Source organism: Macaca fascicularis, chromosome 8 (assembly GCF_037993035.2).
Source record: "Macaca fascicularis isolate 582-1 chromosome 8, T2T-MFA8v1.1".
Classification (NCBI taxonomy): domain Eukaryota; kingdom Metazoa; phylum Chordata; class Mammalia; order Primates; family Cercopithecidae; genus Macaca; species Macaca fascicularis.
This window is the reverse complement of record NC_088382.1, coordinates 46,182,201-46,195,030: the sequence shown is the minus strand read 5'-3', so window position 1 is coordinate 46,195,030 and position 12,830 is coordinate 46,182,201.

Sequence of the window (12,830 nt, the reverse complement as noted above, 5' to 3'; positions counted from 1 at the left end):
AATCCAATCTTTGTGTTCTTATAAGAAGAGGGAAGATCACGCAAAGACACAAGAGAAACAGACAGAGAAAGAAGGGGCCTTCTGAAGGCAGAGGCAGAGACTAGAGTTACGTAGCTACTACCAAGGAGCCCTTAAAACCACCAGAAGCTGGAAGAGGCAAGGAGGGCTCCCACCCTAGAGCAGAGCCTGGCCAGCACCTTGACTTTGAACTTGTGGTCTCCAGAACTGCGAGGATGCACTTCTGTTGTGCTAAGCCATCTAGTTTGTGGTGATGTTATGGCAGCCACGGTATACTAATGTGCAGAAAAGGCAAGTCTGTTCCATGCAAATTGCCTGTGATTTCTGATCTGGAAGCCCAGCTAGTTGGCTTTGTTTTGTGGCTCTACTTACCAAGACACCACACCCTGGCCAGCTGATCATGGGCGCTGCTCCCTGCACAGAGCTGGGGCCTCCCTCCCCTGCTGTGGACTTCAGGTCAAAGTGTCCATTCTGCTGGCAGGTTCTTTCCTTCTTACAGAACTTCGTGTCTTCACTAAATCTCCCCAGCCACACACTCCCAGACCAGACTGTCACTGGTGTTTCTCAGATGGAAACTTCTACTGATGTCACCTGGGTTCTCCTTCCTTCCACTCTGAGAATGCAGGGAGTGTCCTGCCTACATGCTCTTGCACTGCTCACATGTGGGGTGAGCACCTGACAGATGCCCTTCAGAAGATGGGGGTCGGCCAGGTGCGCTGACTTACGCATGTAATCCCAGCACTTTGGGAGGCTGAGGCAGACAGATCACTTGAGGCCAGGAGTTTGAGACAAGCCTGACCAACATGGTGAAACCGCGTATCTACTAAAAATACACAAATTAGCTGGGCATGGTGGTGAACGCCTGTAATCCCAGCTACTCAGGAGGCTGAGGCAGGAGAATCTCTTGAACCTGGGAGGCGGAGGTTGCAGTGAGCTGAGATCGCACCACTGCACTCAGCCTGGGCAACAGAGTAAGGCTCCATCTCAAAAGAAAGAAAGAAAGAAAAAAAAAGAAGGTGGGGGTGGAGGGAGAATGGGGGTGGCTCTCAGGACAAGGTGACTGGAGAACAAGGGGGTGCCCACACCTCTTTCTTCCTTCTACTAGATGAACATTGTCAACAGATGTAGCCAAACTCCTGTAGGAAGATGGGACCTCTGTAAGTATCTATTCTTCCCTGATTCCTCTCCCCACAATCTACGTTGTTTGGATTTAAAAATAAATTGCGTCTCAAAAATGTTGAAACTGGCTAACAATGACCTTGTCACAGCTACTCTGAGCCTCCAGAAGTTTTTAGTTTCATCTTGTTCATGAGCTTGCAAAAAAGTCCTGTTTATAAGAATCAGAAATTGGCCTTCTATTTATGAAACAATAGCCAGCGATAAAACAAACACAAACATAGCATACTTGAAAATAGCAGGACAGAAAATAAACAGCTGAAAGAAGTTTGAGCTAGCTCATTCCCTGGCTGTGTTCCACCCCTTGCCAGGGCACACACTTGCAGTGAGAGGTTTGGAACTTGACTGACAGCTGTCGCCCTGGCCTATCTCAGGCCAGAGTGTATCAAGTTCGTGTCCTTTCTTTAGGCTGCCAGCCCCAGGGCGTCAGAAGCTACATGATATCACTATTTGTATTCCCAGGCAGTGTTTTGCCCCCAGCGAGCACTCAGTAAATGCCTCATGTTCATTAAGAGCTATTTCCATTGTACTTATTTTTGGTATTTAGGTCTTAACATATCCATTCCATCATGACCTCTGTTAACTGCTGACACATGGGGTGTGCTCAAAACAAATGTGCTTTCATCTCCTATTGTCCTTTTAAATGTGTTTGTGGAAGGTGATCATCCTCAACCTTGAATGGAAAATTGGGCAGAACTCTGGCTTCTCTGCTAACTCTTTATTTTGTTATTTGTTCATTTAGAGACAGAGTCTGGCTTTGTCGTCCAGGCCGAAGTGCAGTGGCGAAATCATAGCTCACTGCAGCCTTGACCTCCTGGCCTCAAGCAATCCTCCCCTCCTTGGCCTCCCAAAGTGCTGGGATGACACGTGTGAGCCACCGCACCTGGCCCAGGCTGTACATTTTTTTAAGACTGTCCTTTTTTTTTTTTTAAATACAGAATTTTGCTCTTGTCGCCCAGGGCTGGAGTGCAATAGTGCTATCTTGGCTCACTGGCACCTGCAAGTGGGAAGACAGGTAGACTTCATCGCAGGCTATCTGTATCCCAGCTTGCCTCACTCCCCTTTGCCCATTCCCTTTGATTGTAGGTGGGCATCTTCCATGTGCCAGGGGAGGCAGCTTTTGATGGCCCAAGCACACTCTTCTAGCACTGTCACCCCCAAAGAGGCCACTTTCTGATGGCCCGAACACACCCATTTAGCACTGTCACCCCAGAAGCAAGAGGCCACCTTCTTATGGCCCAAACATACTCATTTAGCACTGTCAACCCAGAAGCAAGAGGGCACCTTCTGATGGCCTGAGCACACCCTTCTAGCACTGTCACCCCAGAAGCGAGAAGCCACCTTCTGATGGCCTGAGCACACCCTTCTAGCACTGTCACCCCAGAAGTGAGAAGCCACCTTCTGATGGCCTGAGCACACCCTTCTAGCACTGTCACCCCAGAAGCGAGAAGCCACCTTCTGATGGCCTGAGCACACCCTTCTAGTACCATCACCCCAGGGATCACCTTCCTCAGCAGCTGCATGGGAAAAGTCCTGGAGAAGGTCGCCAATGGCTTTGCTGAAGTCAGGCAAGCAGCCAAGATGACAGGAGGAGGGAGACACATGCCAGGACTCTAGGGGACAAACGGCCACTCCAGAAGCCCACAGGCATTGGAGCCCCTTGCCACTAAGAAGAAAGGAAAGCTGTAGTCAGCTGGATGTGTTGCTGATGTCTCACCTTTTCTTTTCTTTTTCTTTTTTTTTTTTTTTTGAGACAGAGTCTTGCTCCGTCGCCCAGGCTGGAAGGCAGTGGTGCGTTCTCGGCTCACTGCAAGCTCCACCTCCTGGGTTCACACCATTCTTCTGCTTCAGCCTCCCGAGTAGCTGGGACTACAGGCACCTGCCACCAGGCCCAGCTAATTTTTTGTGTTTTTATTAAAGACAGGGTTTCACCATGTTAGCCAGGATGGTCTCAATCTCCAGACCTCATGATCCACCTGCCTCGGCCTCCCAAAGTGCTGGGATTACAGGTGTGAGCCAACACGCCCAGCCACCTTTTCTGTCTTTTACTCCCTCCATTTCACTTCCCTCGGTGGTTTCTATGCTAGAAAGTGACTGAGATGCTATTAGGAGCCATAAACTAAAACTAAAATTCTAAGTCCCCCACTGACTGAATGGACCCCCTCATGGCTAAGGGGACACCAGAGAAACCTCCAAAGTTCGATTCCTGGCCATGACGGGAAGGGAGGTTGGACGTGCCCCGTGATACTGCTCCCTTTTGGAGTTAGACACAATGGCTGACTGGCATTAATGTTAAAATAGAGATCTGACTGGCAAAACAGACTCTTTGTGCCAATAAGATGCCAAACTCTAAACAGGATCTAAGGCTGAGCCAGGCAAGGGTTAAGTCACACACTCCTATAGGTCACTCTGAGCCAATGTATTAGTTAACACAACCCAACCCTGTGTTAGGAACCAGCTGCACAGCAGGAGGTGAGTGGCAGGTGAGCTTCCTCTGTATTTACAGCCACTCCCCATGACTCATATTACCGTCTGAACTCCACCTCCTGTCAGATCAGCAGCAGCATTAGATTCTCATAGAAGTGCGAACCCTATTGTTAAATTATGCATTCCAGGGATCTAGGTTATGCGCTCCTTATGAGAATCTAATGCCTGATGATCTGTCACTGTTTCCTGTCACCCCCAGATAGGACCACCTATTTGCAGGAAAACAAACCCAGGGCTCCCACTGATTCTACATTATGATGAGTTGTATAATTATTTCATTATATATTACAATGTGATAATAATAGAAATAAAGTGCACAATAAATGTAATCCTCTTGAATCATCCGGAAACCACTCCCCCGACCCAGTCCCTGGAAAAATTGTCTTCAATGAAACCAATCCCTGGTGCCAAAAGGGTTGGGGACCACTGGGTTAGCAGGCTTCCTTATCTCAACTTAAACATTTCTTTCTGCTGACTCCAAATTTTTGACAAAGCTTTACTTGTTAACTAATTGCAATAAAGAGTCTCTGTGCCAGGCACGGTGGCTCATACTTGCAATCCCAGCACTTTGGAAGGTCAAAGCAGGCAGATCATCTGAGGTCAGGAGTTCGAGATCTGCCTGGCCAACATAGTGAAACCTTGTCTGTACAAAAAATAGAAAACTAAGCCAGGTGTGGTTGTGCAAGTCTGTAGTCCCAGCTACTTGGGGAGCTGAGGCATGAGAATCACTTGAACCTGGGAGGCAGAGGTTATAGTGAGCAGAGATCATGCCACCGCACTTCAGCCTGGGTGACAGAGTAAGATCCTGTCTCAAAAAAAAAAAAAAAAAAAAAAATCTCTGAACTCACCTATGTATGACCTGTAAGCCCCTGCTTCAAGATGTCCTACCTTTCTGGGCCAAACCAAAGCATGAACTCCATATATTGATTTATGACTATGCCTGTAACCTGTACTTCCCTAAAATGCATAAAACAGAGTTGAAGCCGGACGCAGTTGTTCATGCCTGTAATCCCAGCACGTTGGTAGGCTGAGGTAGGAGGATCACCTGAGGTCAGAAGTTCGAGACCAGCCTGACGAACATGGAGAAACCCCATCTCTACTAAAAATACAAAATTAGCCGGACGTGGTGGTGCACGCCTGTAATCCAGGTACTTGAGAGGCTGAGGCAGGAGCATTGCTTGAACCTGGGAGGCAGAGTTTGCAGTGAGCCAAGATCACACCATTGCACTCCAACCTGGGCAGCAAGAGCGAAACTCCGTCTCAAAACAAAACAGAAACAGAGTTGAGGCCCAATAGCCTTGGAACCCCTTACTCAAGGTTTCTGGGGTTTGCGTTTTTCCCCAGGTGATGGTCACTCATACTGGCTCAGAATAAACCTCTTTAAAATATTTTACAGTTTGTTTTTTCCTTTAACAGAGCTAAATTGTGCCCCCTCCCAATTTATATGTTAAAATTCTTTTTTTTTTTTTTTTTTTTTTTGAGATGGAGTCTCACTCTGTTGCCCAGACTATAGTGCAGTGGCACAATCTCGGCTCACTGCAATCCACCTCTTGGTTTCAAGCGATTCTTCTGCTTCAGTCTCTCGAGTAGCTGGAACTACAGAGGCCTGCCACCACACCTGACTAATTTTTTATATTTTTAGTAGAGACGAGGTTTCACCATATTGGCCAGGCTGGTCTTGAACTCCTGAGCTCAGGTAATCTGTCGGCCTCCCAGACTGCCAGGATTGCAGGTGTGAGCCATTGTGCCCAGCCCCAATTTATATATTAAAATTATAATCCCTAGTACCTCAGAATGTGACTATATTTGGAGATAAGGCCTTTAAAAAGGTAATTCAGATAAAAGGAGGTAGTTAAGGTGAACCTAATCCAATATGACTGGTGTCCTTACAAAAATGAGGTGGGGACACAGAAATGCAGGGATGGCCACGTGAGGATGCAGGGAGGAGACAGCCTACAAGCTGAGGAGAGAATCCTCCGAAAACCAACCCCTCTGTCGCCTGATCTGGGACGTCCACCCTCAGCACTGTGAGGAAGGAAGTTTCTGTTGTTTAAGCCCCTGCCTGCGGTACTTTGTTATGGCAGCTCCAGCAAACCAGGACAGATGCAGTGACATCCCAGGAGGAAATGAAGTCTCGGGAAAGGAACCTGAAGGTGAATTGGTGTCTCTTTTGAACTTCCTGGTACAAAGATGGGGTGGCACGCTTTGCCACTGCTCAGCTCGGTGCCAAGCTCCACTCCGGAGGAGGCCGGGGGGCAGAGGGAGGGGACAGAGATGCTGACTGCTGCGGTCCATCTGCCTTGAAGAGGAAGCCCTGCTTCCTTCTTGCAGCATGTAACTGGGGCTGAGTCACAGTACCAGTGCCACCCTACTCAGCCCAAAAAACAGAGCAGATGGCAGCAGAGAAGAGCAGCAGGAGAGGTTCATTGGCTCCTCTCTGCCTCCAGGCAAGCGCCACACAGAGCAGACTGTCAGGGCGCCCTCATTTGCAGGGCCAGGGCCAGGGCATGGAGAGGGGGCACTCACCTCGGGCATGAAAGCTTAGAGGGCTCCAACAGATCAGCAGTCAGGAGAAATCATCCTTTAATGCAATATTGTTTAAAATCCACATTAATGTAAACAAATCCATGATGAACAAAATGTTTCCGATATTTCCTTTTGCTTCAGGATCCAATGCGGTTAGCACAGAGCTTTTACGGATCCTGTCTTTATTTAAAATTATACTTTTATCATGATTTTTTTGCATTAATTTTTATCTTTAAAATTACTGCATTGGCTGGGCGCAGTGGCTCACACCTGTAATCCTAGCACTTTGGGAGGCCAAGGCAGGAAGACTGCACGAGGTCAGGAGTTTGAGACCAGCCTGGCCAACATGGTGAAACCCCGTCTCTACTAAAAATACAAAAATTAGCTGGGCCTGGTGGCAGGATCCTGTAATCCCAGCTACTTGGGAGGCTGAGGCAGGATAATTGGTTGAACCTGGGAGGTAGAAGTTGCAGTGAGCCAAGATCATGCCACTGTACTCCAGCTTCGATGACAGAGCGAGATTCTGTCTCAAAAAAAAAAAAATTACTGCATTAAAATATTTATCTTCAGTTGCATTCACTATATGCATGCACACACACACACACACACACATATCACACATTACAAATGAATACAGGTTTAAAAAAATGGCCATCTACAGTCTAGTTAACAGTAATGTCCTGATGTCAATTTCCTGGTTTTGATTTTATACTATAAGATGTCATCATTGGGGGAAGTTGGGTATACCAATGTTGCAGTTTCCCGTAAGTCTATAATTATTTCAAAATTAAAAGTTTTGCAGGAGGGTGTCACCTGTAGTCCCAGCTGATCAGAGGCTGAGGCAGGAGGATCCCTTGAGCACAAAATGTCGAGGCTGCAGTGTACCATGATTGTACCACTGCACTCCAGCCTGGGTGACTCAGTCTCTTTTTAAAAATTGAAAATATATTTATTTTATAAATTACTGAATCTGGGGGCACCCAGGTCAATTTGAGCCCACAATGGGCAACTTACTTTCCTCTGCCAGTCCTGGCCCTGCGTGTTCTGTTCACAAACGGTGGGGAATGCTAGCCAAGACTCTCACCTTGCTCAGCAAAGCACAGACACTTAGCTTACCCTTGGGCCATCCATAAACCCATCCAGCTGCCCCAGACCCTCTGCTAATTCTGCCCCCAGGAACACTCCTTCCCTGCTAACTGGCCCTTCCCATTTCCATAAACACCCTGTGTGGAATGTTCAAGCATGAGTAACAATGGGATAGGCTTTTCTTTTCTTCTTTTTTGTTCTTTGACAAGTTCAGTTCAATTTCAGTGAAAACTACTCAGGGTATAAACAAATAATGTCACATCTCATTTTACATTTTAGTTATGAGTCAGGGCCGATGGTTTTGACAAGCACCTAGGTGATTCCAGTGTGGAAGCTGAAGTAGAGAACTACCCCTTGAGCCAGTTCTTGACTTTGTGCGCATGTTAGAATCTTCTAGGACAGCATCACCTGGGAACTCGTTAGAAATGCAGATTCTCGGCTGCCCCTGAACCTGCTGAATCAGAAACTCTGGGAGTGTGCCCAGCCATCCATGCTTGCAAAGCCCTCCAGGCAATTCTGATGCTTGCTGAGGTCTGAGGACCACTGATGTAGAACTTTAAAAACATGGGATGCTTGGATCCATGTCCAGAGATCCTGGTCTCATTGGCTGAGTTACAGTCCTGCTGCCCCACATAAAGTTCCTTGGGTCATTCTACAAGCTCTGGGGGAGAGCTGCTGCTCCACTGTGTCTTGGTGACCAGCCGAGTCTCTCTTCCTGGATCTCCAGCATGGCACTTAATTAGTGCTTATGTTTCTTGCAGAGAAACTAAAGATCTTTCTTTTACAACAGTCCAACAAATTAAGAGGAAATAAAGTGCTTTCAAGAAAATGCCTTTCTAAGCACCTATGGCATCCAGGAGGCCCCTATGCTGTGTATGGTTTGATTTGTGTGAATTTTAGTTTGCTTATTCTTCTCTTCTCTTTGTGAACTCTGGCAGGGTGAGAACAACTTCACAAATGTGTAAGAAAAGTTGTTCTCAAGCGGTCTGGGACAGAACCTTTTTGCTTGATATAATTCAAATCTCCTTCTGGGAATATCATTTATTCCTGATAAAATGCTTAAGAAATTTTCTCATTGGATTTAGAAAGACATGTGCTGAGAAAGCCGTCATCTACTTGCTGTCAGTCACACACGGAGGTTCTGGAAACCAAACACGCTGACCTTTCTGTATCTGGCCTCATATTAATTATCTTAACATTTTATTCCTGGATGCAGTAGTGCGCACCTGTAGTCCCAGCTACACGGGAAGCAGAGGCCAGGAGTTTGATAGCTTGAGGCCAGGAATTCAAGGTTGCAGTTGTTATGATCTGCCTGTGAATACCCACTACACTCCAGCATGGGCAATCACAGTGAGATCCCATCTGTTAAAAAAAAAAAAAATTCTTATCCAATAATATAGCCCTAACACATGTGAGTTATGACTGCCAGACAGCTTCTCTCTTATAGCAATATTATAATAAAACTTTATATGGGATTACAGGTGCACACTACCATGCCCAGTTAATGTTTTGTATTTTTTATAGAGAAGAGTTTTTGCCATGTTGCCCAAGCTGGTCTCAAACTCCTAGACTCAAGCCATCTGCCTGCCTGAAGCCTCCCAAAGTGTTGGGATTACAGGCATGAGCCACCGCACCTGGCCTGAAAAGTTTTTAATGCAAGTTATATAAACATTGTATTTACTAAAAACAGTTCTATGCAATGCAAACAGCAGAGACATATAAATAGCAGTAAGTGATCACCCCCACTGAATTCCACTTCCCAGCAGGGGGGTGACTGATTCCATGAGGTGTGTGTCTTACCACCTGTATTCATCCACTCATTCCTTCATTTCCTTCATCCACAATTCATTTGTCCAATATTTAATCAATCACCTATACTGTTCCAAGCTGAGTGCCGGGGATACAGATGCGCATGAACGTGTGGATCTTACATAAATATAAATACAAACTCTCATACACCATTGGTTGAGCTATTACTAGACTAATTTTTGACTCAGCTTTCTTTTCCTGCCGTGGATTCACCCAGGAAGATTAAAAACATCTTTCCCTGTCCCCACAGAGAGCAAGAATGAGCTGTGCTGTTCTCTCCCAGCTCCCACCCTTTCCACTCCGCTCCTGGCCCCCTGCCCCACCTTACCAGGGCTGCAGTTTCAGGCCCACTGGGTGATTAAGGTGGATTGCCCTAGACAAGGTTCAGAGGAGATAAAAGTGGCTTGGTTGGGGGAGGGAGATGGAGAGGGTGGAAAGTGAATAAGTGAGACTCCTTGCCCTCAATAGAGACAGAGAAGGGGCAGTGCTGGGAACCACTGGAGGTGACAGTGACCAAGCCCATTGCACACAGCCCACCATGGGGGACAAAATTTCAAGGTTGCCTAAGAGGGTGGCATAGTAGGGGGTCTGGTTCACAGTCCCCACGCTGCAGCCTGAGATCACAGCAGACCTTTGGAAGGAGCTTAGAAGTTGAGTAGTGCACGCCTAGCTGTGGTCAGGGTAGACTCAAGGCCAGAGTCACTTCCTCATGTCCTCTGGACTAATAACACCCCAGGACTCCTGCATGGCCAAGGCAATGGAAACGCACTGACCATCCCCTGCTCTGGGCAGTGCTGGCTGAGAGAGAGGTGTTATTTGATTTAGGAAAATAAAACATGACGTTTCCTGCATCGAGGTTTTGCAAAGCAAATGTATGCCTACTGGAGACACACATACACATGCACACACACACACATCACACACATCACATGCACATTTATAAAGCTCCTGGTTTTGTTGATCAGCTCCTAATTGCATTAACATTCTTTTTACAGCACAGAGACTAAAACTGGATCGGAAGCCTCTTTTGCCAACAATAGGCTTGTGGCTGCTTTAGTTGAAAATGTGCACTCTCAGTAAGAATATTGAAGCAGTTTACTTGGCCAGGTGTGGTGACTCACACCTGTAATCCCAGAACTTTGGGAGGCCGAGGCAGGTGGAGAGCCTGAAGTAGGAAGTTCGAGACCGGCCTGGCCAACTTGGTGAAGCCTCATCTTTACTAAAGATACAAAAAATTAGCTGGGCTTGGTGGCATGTGCCGGTAATTCCAGCTACTCAGGAGGCAAAGGTGCAGTGAGCCAAGAGGGCGCCACTGCACTCCAGCCTGGGCAACAAGAGAGAAAGTCTGTCTCAAAAAAAAAAAAAAATTGTTGAAGCGGTTTACTGTAAAACAGATCCTGTGTCCTTTACGAAGCCTGAACTGTCTGGGCGATATTTATGGCTGCATGACACAGCTTGGTGTGATTAAATGGGTTCCTGAAGTTGTAATTTTCATAGAGCAGTCCCAGGGTCCCTTTGGGGGTCAAAAGATCATTACAGGGTGGAGGTGGAGTGGGGTATCCCTTCCTGAATTAAAGCAGCCCTCTCCCGGCTCCCACCCTTTGGAAAAAAAAAACCATCATTATTGAGGGATAATTTATACACACACACACACACACAAAATGTACTAATTTTAAGTTTGCAGTTCAATGAGTTTTGACAAATGAATACACAATCACAACAGTCGACACACAGAACCATTTCCATCACCCCCCAAAGGCCCCTCAGTCACTTAACAACCCCTGCCCCAGACATCTCCTGACCTGCTTTCTGTCACTAGAGATTGGTTTCGCCTCTTCCAGGCTTTCATGTAAGTGGATTCTACAGCGTGGATTCTTTCATGTCTGGCTTCTTTCACTCGGCATAATCACTCTGAGATGCATGTGCAGCCTGCATGCCACAGACTTCCATTCCTTTTTATTGCCAAGTTGTGCTCCATGGTATGGAGAGACCACAGTTTATTTATTCACCTGTTGGTGGACACTTGGGTGTTTCTAGTTTTTCTCTATTGTAAACAAAGCAAAGCAGCTCTGGTCTTACATGTTTCATATATTCAGATTTGTGCATCATTTCAGTTGCAAAAAAAGCATTTGGCTTCTCAGAAAGGGAAGCAGGAAGGGAGGAAGGAAAGGAAGAAAGAAAGGAAATAGAAGGGAGGAAGAAAGGCAGGCAGGAAGAAAGAAAACCACTGGTGAAGTAAAAAACATGAAGTCTTTGGAGCCAGAGACAGAACTGGGCTGGAAGCCTGGCTCTGCTTCCAGTGTAGTCAGCCTGAAGAACAACTGCATTTTTTTGTGTGTCCGTTTTTTGGTTTTTGTTTTTCTGAGATGGAGTCTTGCTCTTTCACCCAGGCTGGAGGGCAGTGGTGTGGTCATAGCTCACTACAGCCTTGGGCTCACTTGAGCTCCTGGGCTCAAGTGATCCTCCCGCCTTGGCCTCAAAAAGTGCTAAGATTACAGACGTGAGCCACGACACTTAGCTAAATTTTTAAAATTTTTGTAGAGATAGGGGTCTCGCTATGTTGCCCAAACTGGTCTTGAACTCCTGGCCTCAAGTAATCCTCCTGCCTCGGCCTTGCAAAACGCTAGCATTACAGGTGTGAGCCACCATGCCTGGCCTTGTGGAGGTTCTCTTATTTATAAAAATAAGGAGACTACCACACATGGTTATTGAGAGGATTACATTCAGTGAGTTCAGATATCTAAAGTGTACAGCAAGTGCTCTAAAAATTGTATTCCTCTCCCATTCCCCGGCCTGGGAGGGAGGAGAGCCAGCCGGAAGGACTCTCTGGCCCTTTTTAGCTCAGCCGACCAGATGTACATGAGTAATTCCCAATCAGTGTCACTCTGTGAGCCGTCTGTGAGCTTAGATGATTTAGCCCAAGTGCATATTGTCTGGTTCAAATCATGTTCCGTGGACTTTCACTTATTTCTAATCATGCTCTGAAATTATCCTTTTGAATTGATTAACGATTCAAAGCCCCAAAGTATCCTAGGTTATCTTTAGCGTGGTTGGGGACGTTAGAGAAGATGAAGAGACTATGAGTTGGCTGCTAGATTAGTAATGGAAAGTTCCTACCAGCAAACTGCTGGAAGCTTCTAGAGAAACAGGCTCATCAGACCCTGGGGATTAATGAGATTTACATTATAGCAGACTTCTCTGGGAAAGGCAGTGGCTTTTTCTAAGCCCTGTGCCACAGATTCTGAAGGCCTGTGCTGCCAAATCTCACTCCGTGGGAAATCTCACTCCCGGAAAACAGAGACATTGAAGCATGCAGCAACTTGGAAAGTAACCACCTGGAGCACCTGGGAAAACAACAGAGCCTGGAAAGGCCACGTCAAGTCTAATGAGGACAGGGCAGCCGGGGCCAAGAGGGAGAAGACTGGAGTGTTGCGATATTAATAGTTCCGCCGCGAGTTCCGTGCAAATCCCTCGGGAGCTTGGTTTCTTCATCTGTAATGAAGGGGTTGGACCGAGATCGCTTTTAGCTCTGACAAACTATAATTTTGTGATATTGATTAATCCATGAATGTCAGGTGCTGGGAACTTGGCTGCCCCGTCAGGTTTCTGATGCACATCGAGCCCCGTGTGAAGTAACTGATGAAGACACAGGCTGGGAGGATTTGTGAGGCAAAGGACAAAAGTAATGAAGCTGGGATTGGGATCGGGCAGGGTAGATCCGTTTTTGA